The sequence below is a fragment of the Myotis nattereri genome, assembly GCF_964212035.1.
Source record: "Myotis nattereri genome assembly, chromosome: 11".
Taxonomy (NCBI): Eukaryota; Metazoa; Chordata; class Mammalia; order Chiroptera; family Vespertilionidae; genus Myotis; species Myotis nattereri.
In genome coordinates, this window is record NC_138086.1 from 31,891,466 (window position 1) to 31,903,467 (window position 12,002).

Consider the following 12,002-nt stretch of genomic DNA (forward strand, 5'->3'; position numbering starts at 1 on the left):
TATCAGGGAATCCTGGGGCTTAGTGATGTCACTATGGGAACTGCCTTGTGGGGATGAGGGAAGTCCCTCCTCCTCTGTTCATGCTCACAAGGACCCTGACCTGGGTAACCTCCCATTCCTGCCCTCACCCTGCCATGGGCACCAGGCTCCTCTGCTGGGTGACCCTCTGTCTCCTGGGGGCAGGTGAGTCCTCAGAAAACCAAGCCCTTTTATTGTGTTTTGTGTGTGTGTTTGAGGATTACAATTATTTTTCCTCATTCTATTCCCAATTTCTGTCTCCATAGGTCACACAGATGCTGGAGTGTCCCAGTCCCCCAGGCACTTAGTCACAGAGAGGGGACAGAATGTGTCTCTCCAGTGTGATCCAATTTCTGGACACACGATCCTTTACTGGTACCAACAGACACTAGGGCAGGGCCCAGAGTTTTTGCTTTACTTCCAAGGCAAGAATGGCCCATACACATCAGGGATGCCTAAAGAGCGGTTTTCTGCTGAGAGGTCTAATGGCTCCTACTCCACTCTGAAGATCCAGCGTGCAGAGCAGGGGGACTCAGCCGTGTACCTCTGTGCCAGCAGCTTAACCACAGCGCTGAAGAGTCACCCTCTTCCTGCTCTCAAACCCTCATGTGCTCACCTCTCCTCATAGTTCCCAGAGTCCTGAACAAAGGGGAAATAAATGCTTTGGGACTTGAATTGTTGTTCTTACAGTGGGAAGTAAAAAAATGACCTTCAAAATACCAGAACAGTTCACCTTGGGCAGTAAGGTTCTGTCTGGTTTTCTAGGATTCCTTTATATAGATCAAGATTCCATAATTGAGATTGAGCACCAGAGCTTAGTGTCAGGTATGGTCTCCTGTAAAATATAAAGTTTTAACACAATTACATTAAACTACTGGCACTGAGCATCACTGACTCAGATGACACTAAGCTTTAGTGTGGGCCACCAATGCAGAGCACTGTCCAGGCCTCATGCAGCCGCCAGCCTTAAAATATACACATTAGTAAGAACTGCCATCGAGCGCTCAATGGTTGAGCATCGGCCCATGAACAGAGTGGTTGCTGGTTCGATCCCCAGTCAGCACACATGGGTTGTGGGGCTAGAATCCCAGTGGGGAGTGCACAGGAGGCAGCCAATCAATGTTTCTCTATCATTAATGTTTTCATCTCTCTCTCCATTTCCCTTTATCTCTCTGAAATCATATATATATATATATATATGAATTGACATTGAAATAATTATCCAGGAGCACATGTCAGCCACAATAATGCATGTTAATGTATGTCTATATATTGTTTTATTGTTTTCTTGATAATCAGCTGTCTTCTTCTCAAATCTATTTTGAATAGAAATTTAAATTTAGCTTGGTTTATTAAACACCCTACTTGAGACAATGTTAAAGAAAAGTGATTTAAAGAAGACCTGAAAACAGTTACACTGCCCCCCTTTATCTTTGGGAGATACTTTCTAAGAAGCCCAGTGGATGTCTGAAACTGCTGATAGTACCAAACCCTATATATACTGTTTGCCCTTGTGCTTTGGGGCCACTATTAGGTGAAAGAAGGGTGACTAGAACACAAGCACTGTGATGCTGCTCCGGTCAATGTGATAACCAACCGAGACAGCTACTAAGTGGCTAATGGGGGGTTGTGTACACAGCATTGATGTGCTGGACAAAGGGATGGTTCATGTCCTGCATGGGACAGACCAGATGGCACACTATTTCATCAGGCATTCAAAATGGTGCTCAAGTAAAAACTTGGCAATTGTTTTTTTTCTGGAATTGACCATTTAATAATTCTGAATGGTGCTTGACTGCTGGAAACTAAAATTGTGGAAAGCTAAACTGCAGAAAGAAAAACTGCAGATAAGGCAGTGGGGGCGGGGGGGGGGGCGGCTATAGTACATAAAAGTAAAATGTATGACAACAAGAGAAAGACAGAGAGCAGATAAATTATCTTACCTGTGAGGTTTTCCTAATCTATCTGGTGGTATAATACCACTTCAAGGTAGACTGTGTTAAGGCAAAGATGTAAATTGCAAATCCAAGAGCTACAACTAAAATATCAAACACAGATTTATAACTACTAAGCCAACAAAAATAGAGATAATAGAATCATTAAAATAATTAATACCCAAGAGGACATAAAAAGAAGTAAAGAGGGCCAAGCAAAAGATGGGGCTAATACAACAAAAAGCAAGTTTATGATAGATACTAACAAACTAGATCAATAGTCATATCAAATCAAAGTAGTCTCAATGCCCCAAATAAAAAGCACAGATGTGATTTTGAGTAAAAATGAAAATCAACAACTGTATGCTGCCCACCAGAAATGCACTATGAACATAAAGATTCAAAAGGTAAAAGTAAAAGAATGGACAAGATATACCATGCTAACACTAATCACAGGAAAGCTGGAGCAGCAATAATAACATCAGACAAAGTCAATTTCAGAGCAAAGAATATAGTCTGGGATAAAAAAAAAACACTCATATTTTAACAATAAAAGGACAAATTTATCAAGAAAACATAGCAAGACATCATAAATATTTATGCATCTAAAAGGAGAGTTTAAAACCCTGAACAAAACAGCAAGGAGAAATAGACAAATTCACAATTATAATCAGACATTTCAACACCTGTCAGTAATTGGTTAACAACTCGACACCACCCCCACCCCAATAAAATTAGTGAGGAAACAGAAGACATCAATAAGATTATTGATCACCTCGGCCCAACTCACATTTATAGAACAGATCAGCCAACAGCAGCAGAATACACATTCTTATCGAGTGCACACAGACCATGGCCAGGATACTGTAGACTTTGGGTATAAAATAAGTATCAACGCATTTAAAATAATTCAAAAGGCCCTGACCGGTTTGGTTCAGTGGATAGAGCGTCAGCCTGAAGACTCAAGGGTCCCAGGTTTGATTCCGGTCAAGGGCATGTACCTTGGTTGTGGGCACATCCCCAGTAGCGAGTGTGCAGGAGGCAGCTGATTGATGTTTCTCTCTCATTGATGTTTCTGACTCTCTATCCCTCTTCCTTCCCCTCTGTAAGAAATCAATAAAATATATTAAAAAATAAAATAATTCAAAAGCATGTTCCTTCACCACAGAGGAACTGAATTAGATATCAATAACAGAAAGATTACTGGAAAAGTTCCAAATATTTTTAAATGAAATAACAATCTTCTAAATAACCCATGGGGCAAAGAAGAAATCAAAAGGGAAATTATAAAGGGACTTTAATTAAATGAAAATGAAAATATATCATATTAAAATTGATAGGATGCCACTAAAGGAGTGCTTAATAGGAAATCTGGAAAATGGGGACTAACTCCCTACTGACACTGAGGCCAGCACTACTATGTTACTCAAATGAGATCAAGATATTACCACACACACAAAAAAAAATCACCAAAAAACCCGATAGACTACTATCCCTCAAGAACAGATTAATAAACCTTTTAGAATTCCAAATCAAATAGAACAACGTCCGCAGAGGGTAATACATTATCACCAAGATGGGTTTATCTCAGAAATGTACAGCTTAACATTCAAAAATATGAAATGCAGTTTAACTTCTCAAATACTAAAAAATAAAAAAAATAAAAACAATCATAAGGTCATCTCTATAGATGCTCAAAAAAATACTTTATACAATCCAACATTTGTTCTGGATACAAACTCTTAGTAAATAAAAAGTAATTGGAAACATCCTTCCCCTAATCAAGGGCATTTATGAAAAAATCTATGGTTAATAGACATTTTTGCAGGAAAGGTAAAGATGCATGTTGTGATCTCTAGATCAAACACTAAAAAGTACCACAAAAAGGGGGAAATATCATTTGAACAATGGTGCTGGAAAAACTGTGTACGTAATGAAAAATAATCTCAATCCTAATCTCATTCCATAAACCAGGAGTGGGCAAAATCTGGCCTCTACTTGTTCTTATAAGGCCCAGAAGCTAATCAACAATGTTTGTGACATAGCAAAATTATATGAAATTCAGATTTCAGTACCCATACACCAAGTTTATTGGAGCACAGCCATGCTCACTCACTTGTGTGGTGTCTTTGGCTCTTTGGCATTGCAGGGGCAGAGGTGGGGAGCTGGGCCAGAAAACAGAAATCTTTACCATCTGACCCTTTCCAGAAAAAGTTTGCTAATCTTGCCATAAACAAAAATGAATATAAGATGGGTCAACTTTCTCAATTATCTATAAAGCTTCTGAGAGAAAGCAGAACAAATTCTCTTCATGACCTCGGAGTAGGCAAACATGTCTTTGATAGGACAAAAAATATTCTAATCTTTAAAAAGCACATTTTTCTTTGTCAAAATTTTAAAATCCTGTTCATCAAAAGATATTAAGAAAGGGCATGTATCCAAAATATAAATAATTCCTACAAATCAATAACTTAAAAGGTAAGTAATTCAATTTTTTAAAAAGAACAGAAGAATTCAAAAGAATGGAAAACAAAACAAAACAAAACAAAAAACCACCCAAGATCTATAGGTAGATAGTTCCCGCTTCATAGAGGGTATATTTCCAGCTGCTCAAATTCTTTTTTTGGCTAGTAAAACCCTAAGGTCAGCCCTCCCCAGGAATTAGCTTTGGTTAAAGAGAACGCTTCAGCCAAGGTCCCTCCACCCCTTCCCAGGGCAGCTGTATGCATGGTGTTCTCTTTCTCAGAACAGTCATTGATGAAATTTAGAATTTATATTTCCTTCTTAGAAAAAATGCACCATGCCTCCCTCACTACCACCTGCTAAGGCTGAGCTGAGACAGGTAAACATCACATCAGCAGGTGCTTGCAGTGTCCTGGCTGGTCCTGACTCCTAATTCAGACAGAACCCAGCCAACCTGGGCAGTATCAACACTGCTACTACACAAATGGCCACTTGAGGGCGCTGTGGATCCACAGAATAAGCTGCTGATGGGGCCCTGTGGGAGACAGAGGGTTAAGGGAGAGAGTCTTGGCTTGGTCTCTACATCAGGGAGACTATCTGATGAATCAGAGGTTTGCTGATCATATCTTCTCACATTAACTGATATGCAGGTGTGTTGTCACAGCAGGAAGCCATGAGCTTGGCCTTGCCTGGAATTAAGCTTTCTTTTGGAGAGTGTGATGGGACTTCCTTCAGCCTGAAGCTTGGATAATTCAAGCCAGGTGTACCTGCTCCTAGGAAACAGAGATGCTGTGAGGATGGTCATCTGCCACAAACCCTGCTTGGCCCAGCTGGGCACATCCAGCAGCACTTGCTCATAGGAAGATGGACAGAGTATCTAGACTCTAGACCAACTGAGCCTGTCCAGGAAGTACAGGTTGTGTGTGGAGCCTACAAGGACAACGACATCAGAACAGTGACATCACAGACAAGCCCTCCACCCAGAGCAAAGTAATACTCAAAGCCTCTGCTTTCTCATCCCAAACACCAGAGCCCAGATCTGGGAGATGGCCAGTCTTGTCCTGCCTGAATCTTCCAGTGGCAATTGGCTCCTCTGCTGTGTGGCCCTCTGCCTTCTGGGGGCAGGTGAGTCCTGACTTCAGATGGGACATCCCTTGAACCCAAAGTTCTTGATTATTGTTGGCCTGTCCATCTGCTTCCTGTGCTGGTCTACAACTTCTGTTTCCTTTCTCCACAGGTTCCGTGGCTGCTGGAGTCAACCAGTTCCCAAGACACCTAATCAAAGTCCAAGGGGGGCAGGCTGTTCTGAAGTGTCATCCCATCTCCGGACATAATACGGTGTACTGGTACCAGCAGGCTCTGAGCCAGAGCCCCGAGTTCCTCATTAGTTTTTATGAAAAGGAGGAGGGACAGAAAGGAAACATTCCTGATCGGTTCTCAGCAAAACAGTTCAGTAACTACAGCTCTGAGCTGGCCATAAGCACCTTGCAGCTGGGAGACTCGGCTGTGTATCTCTGTGCCAGCAGCTTAGACACAGCCCTGCAGGGTCAATGGCTTTCTGTACTCAAACCTCCCTGCCTCAGCTGAGGATGTCACAGGAGAGGGTGGGAGCCTTAGTGAGTTCCAGGGCTTCTAGTTCTTTCTTAAGACTCTCCCTGCTGAGCTCAGCCTGAGCTTTCCTGAGTGTCCTTCCAGCTCTGCCAGCACCTTGCAATTCCTAGCACATGGCAGGAACTCCTGCTGTGATAGAGTGGGGTCCATGCTGTGCGTGCTAATTCACAGATGACATTGTGTTCCACTTTACCGAGGAGGGAGCGCTCATTATACCATTTTATAGGCAGGAAGTTTCAGCCCTTGGACATCTCAAATATTTCACATATGTCAACCCTACATCTCCAGGCCTCCAAAGTCAACATTGCCCAGAATTCCATGGTGCTGCCTGGGCCTGGTCCATAAGATATAACAGAGCTCTGGCTCTCCCATTTCAAGAGCATTTGAGCTGGGATGGGGTGTGGGGGGGGTGACACCTCATTTGGGGCTACACAGCTGATTGCCTGCCAACTTCTAAGACACAGAGCTTCACGTCACAGAAAGTGCCTCTCCAGCCGTGGGCAAACTACGGCCCGCAGGCCAGATCTGGCCTGTTTGAAATGAATAAAACTAAAAAAAAAAAAAAAAAGACCGTACCCTTTTATGTAATGATGTTTACTTTGAATTTATATTAGTTCACACAAATACTCCATCCATGCTTTTGTTCTGGCCCTCCGGTCCAGTTTAAGAATCCATTGTGGCTCTCGAGTCAAAAAGTTTGCCCACCCCTGCATCCTGTCCTAGTTTATATAGAGGGAGGACATGATATCCCCTAATAGAAGAGCTAAGGGACTAGGGCAGTGGTCAGCAAACTGCGGCCCCTTGAGTGTGGCTCTTTCACAAAATACCACGTGCGGGCGCACATGTACAGTGCGATTGAAACTTCGTGGCCACACTCAAGGGGCCAAAGAGCAGCATGTGGGCTCGCGAGCCACAGTTTGCTGACCACTGGACTAGGGGATTTCCAGACTAACAGAAGATTCACCAAGAAAACAGAAGCCCTCTAGGAATTTCAGGCAGGATTCTAGGAGTTACTACAGTGAATCCGTTTTTCTAAACCTGGAAAGTGTGGAGGAGTGAGGGTCTCAGCTTGTCCCCACTTTCGATCAGAACATCTGAAATTGCTTCTTCTGCCCAGGTCAGGGACTGCAGAAAACAGCTGAGCATCACAGCTATTAAATGAATAATACAGACGTTTACAGATTAGGGTATGAGTTGATTGGTGAATGCAGATGACTTTAATTCCACACATTTTGTCCATTTAATTCAACCACCTTATTTATTGCACATTTTCTGTGAGGTAGCATAAATTACCCACATTACAAGTGAAAACACTGATTGTTAGAGAGTTTGGATACTTGGCTAAAGGAGGTACAGCTAACAAATATCAGAATTGGGACACAGACATGGACGATACTGACTTCCACCCATGCTTTAAATCACCCCACCCTTCTGCATGTGGTAGAGAGAGGCATCTTCAAAATGGGAACCTTGACCCAAAGGTCCCTTTCAGAACTGCAGGCTCTAATACAAATCATTTGCATAGCAGCTTTCACCTGGGAGGGGACCTGTTGGAGAGGAAAGCAATCCAGCTTCCTGGACCTGTCTGTTCATATTCTGACCTGCCTTGGGATGGTGACTCAGAAAATATTTGTCCAAGTTTTGCATTTGTAAACTGGGGCCAATAAGGGGTGTTTTGTAGTGATTTAAAACAAGCAAATATGAAAAATTGCTTAATAAAAATATAGGCTCAAGTCATCTTTGTTCTCTATAAACTCTGTGACAAATCGCTAGTGTAGCACAATTATTTACTATGTGCAGTTCTGGGATGAAAGGCAGGCATGGTTACTTTTGCCTGACTCATCTATGGCTCAGACAGGAACTTCTTTGAAATGCAAATATTGCTATTTTATAATTTATTGGGTAAAATTAACGACTGAGAGGTGCTCTTAAGGGAAAATGAAAAGATGACCCAGGACAGCACTTCCTGTTGATGTTAAATCTGATGTACAAGAAGGTGTGGTGCTTCCAGAAAGTTGTGGCTTCAGAGTGATTGGTGATCACACAGAAGATCTGATGGAAGGGACAGTTTTGTGTGAAGAGAGACCATCATAGTGGAGCCTGTAGTGCCCTCATCCATCCCCGGCCCACCTCTGGTATCAGCCTCAGCTGCAGTGGAGAATTACATACAAGTTTGCGTGCATTTACCTGGTTCTGACAGCACCCCATCACCTGCAGGCTGGGTGTCCCTCTGCTTTCTGCTCTGGCCTCCTCTCTATCATGGGAGCCCAGGTGGCCTGCACAGCAGGGCAGCCAGAGCTGCAGAAGTGCTAATGCTCCTGGAGGGATAGGAGCCAGGGCTGAAAGCTCAGCCTCTGTATCCAGGAGGACAGCTCAGGAGGGGGTCTGTGTGCTTCTCTACAGATTCCAACAAAATCCATAAATCTATCTCCCAATGTCCCTGCATAACTGTAATATTGCACCTTATCTAGGCTTTTTCCTTCCTGGTTCCTCCCTCCCTGCTCTCCTTTTCCTGCTTCCTGAGATGACTTCCTAAATAAACTACTTGCATCTATGTCAGTGTCTCGCACTGTGCCTCCTGGGGCAGCCTATATGGTGACAGTGATGGAAGGAAGTGACCATCAAAGGACCCACTCCTTTGGAAGACACGGCTATTTTTGTTTAATTCATTCTGCCATCCTATCATTCAAAGTCTTATAATAACAGATATAAATGATTTCCCCCCAGTTTTGTTAAGCTTATTTTTAATTCCCAACAGATTCACAAGGGTCTCTGCTCCCTTCAAGCTCTGAACCTCTTTGTGACTGACCAGACCTGGTTATCTTTATAGAAGTGGAGTCTGCCTGGACTCTGATAACCTTTCATTCCTTTCACTCAACAAACATTAATTGACTCAGGTGAAGAGTAGTTTGGGCTTGGTGGGGATATATGCTTATGTAATTTTAGAGTGCTCTACTATAAAGGAAAGAAGAAAAGATTCAGAAGTCTTGGAAAGGTCCTGTGGGAATGAGAAGGCCTGAAATTATTCTTCATTGCCTGCATGGCCCATCCAGCCTTAACTACTTACCATATACAGGCACTATCCAGGAGCTTGGGAAAAACCAGTGCAAAAATACAAGGACAAGAAAAAAAAATTCTGATGACATACATTTTGTAATCAACATAAAATTTGTGACTCTCATTCACTAATTTAAAAGAGAATTGCAAAGGAACTATTCCTGGTAAATGTTTATCTCTCTAAAGAAATTAGGGTATTATTGAGAATACTAACAATATGGGAAGATGATACCTTCTTGTGAGAACAGTCCACAGATCTCTGGGATTCCATGTACTCTAACCCAAACACTGTGAGTCCTAGCTGAGAAACTCCTCTTTTTGACCCAGACTAGAATGTAGGCTCCTTTGCTGTGTGGCTCTTGGTGCCCTGGGAAAAGTTAAGTCCTGGATAAGATGTAAAAGCCCTTCCTGGGTTTACCCAGCATCAAGCTGCAAGCCTTTCTATGTGATGACTATTTACCTCCTCCTCACCTCTGATTTCTGACTTCATGTCCTTTGTCACTGTTGTGTCATTATAGTTGCCCATTGAGATGACATTGAGATATATCGTCACAGAAAAGGGGTCACCTCAGACTGAGGTATAACCTGTATAAGAAATTGCAGCATGTACTGATTGATATTGACTAGCTGCAAGCTTGGCACTGTAGCACATTTATGATTCAATCAATATTCTCGCATTTGGTGGGTGCAAGACCTTCCTGGAGACGTTAGAAGTGTGTAGCTCTGGCTGACTAGCTCACCCATATTGTAACCAGCCTCCTCTTTTTCACAAAAAACACAGTTACGGGGTTGTAGGCGAAACAGTCTTCTGTGGCCGCAGCTGAAACCAAGGGAGAACTCTTACCCATGAGCATGAAGAGACCTGAGCACAGATGGCAAGGCTCCCATCAGTCAGTGAATTGTGAGACAACATAAAACAAGTCTTCAGATTCCAATGACCCTGACCTTGGGGCTTGGAAAACTTCCTGGACATCAGGTGGTTCCTGTAACTGAGAGGATCATTGATTTGTTCCTGTGGGGAAGGGGTGTGGCAGGTTAGCTCTACACCTCAAGCATTTGTCAAGGACAGTGACATCACTGAGTCTATTTTCCTCAAAACAGAACAGGAAGACATGAGATTCTGCCCTGGACCTGAAATGGTCACCAGGCTCTTCTTCTGGGTGGCTCTTTGTCTCCTGTGGGCAGGTGAGTACAGGGGAGCTTCCTGCCCTGGATTCCCAAGACCTCAGCCCAAGCCTTCATCTTAGGATGACAACATCAGGTCTGTGGTTTTCTTTACAGAAAACCTGGATGCCCTAATCACCCAGAGCCCAAGATACAAGGTTGCGGGGACAGAAAAGAATTTGACACTGAGTTGTCACCAAACTAATAACCATGACATTATGTACTGGTATCGCCAAGACATGGGACATGAGCTGATGCTGATCTATTACTCAGTCAGTGCTGGGATCGCCGCTAAAGGAGATGGTGCTGATGGGTACAGTGTCCTTCGAAAAAATAAAGAGAACTTTGCCCTCACACTGGAATCGGCGACACCCTCACAGACATCTGTGTACTTCTGTGCCAGCAGTGAATACACAGCGCTGCAGGACCGCCTCCTCTCAGTACAAAAAGGCAGGAAGAGGCCCTGCACCCTGGACTCACAAACCCCCTCACTGAGTAGCCCCCAGTGGCCCTTGTGCAAACCAGGTTCCTCATTCCAAACCCTGGGATGTAATCAATACCTTTGTGATCTTTGCCTATATAAATCTGATGTTGGGGCTGGGGAGAGTACTGCGAGATTTGGGAGAGCGAAATGCCCCCTTGTAGTCCCAGATTTGCAATAAATATGGCTCCTTAATTTGACTTCTTGAGGCATCCTTGTGTGATTCGTGGAGTACATTACAACATAATATCACTTGAAAGTAGACTGTGTTAAGGCAGAGATGTGAATTGCAAACCCTAGAGCCACCACTGAAAAAGCAAACACAGAGTTATAACTAATAAGTCAGCAAAAAAGAAAAAATGGAATTATTTAAGTGCTCAATTAATACATAAGAGTACAAAAAGAGAAGTAAAGAGGGAAAAACCAAAGATAGAGCTAATTCAACAAATAACAATATTATGATACATGCTAATTAGCTAGTTCAATAGTTATACGAAATCTAAGTAGTCTTAATGTCCCAAACAAAAAGCACAGATGTGATTTTGAGTAAAACTGAAAACCAACAACTGTATGCTGCCCATCAGAAATGTACTATGAATATAAACACTCAGATGGTAAAAGTAAAAGAATGGACAAGATATACCATGCTAACACTAATCACAGGAAAGCTGGAGCAGCAATAATAACATCAGACAAAGTCAATTTCAGAGAAGAATATTGTCTGAGATACCAAAGCTCATATTCTAATGATAAAAGGACAAATTTGATCAAGAAAACATAGCAATCATAAATATTTATGCATCTAAAAAGAGAGTTTCAAAACACTGAACAAAACAGCACTGAGAAATAGACAAATTCACAATTATATTCAAACGTTTCAGTAATTGGTTGAACAACTTGATGCCCCCTCCCCCCCAACAAAATCAGTGAGGATACAGAAGACATCAGCAACATTATTGATCACCTTGGTCTAACTCACATTTATAGAACAGATCACCCATCAGCAGCAGAATACACATTCTTATCGAGTGCACACAGACTATGGCCAGGATACTATAGACTTTGGGTATAAATTAAGGATCAATAAATTTAACAGAATTCAAACTATGTTCTATCATCACAGAGGAACTAAATTAGAAATCAATAACAGAAAGCATTCTGGGAAAATCCCAAATATTTGTAAATGAAATGGCAAAGAACATATCAAAAGGAAAACTATAAAGGAATATTAATGGAATGAAAATGAAAATATATCATATCAAAATTGGTAGGGT

General features: G+C 42.3%; 1 gene segment (V, D, J or C); it reads left to right on the forward strand.

Moving 5' to 3' along the window:
• The first annotated feature begins 5,461 nt into the window (after positions 1-5,461).
• On the forward strand, positions 5,462-6,002 carry LOC308527352 (T cell receptor beta variable 5-5-like). The segment is given in 2 exons: positions 5,462-5,540; positions 5,653-6,002.
• Positions 6,003-12,002: the final 6,000 nt, after the last annotated feature.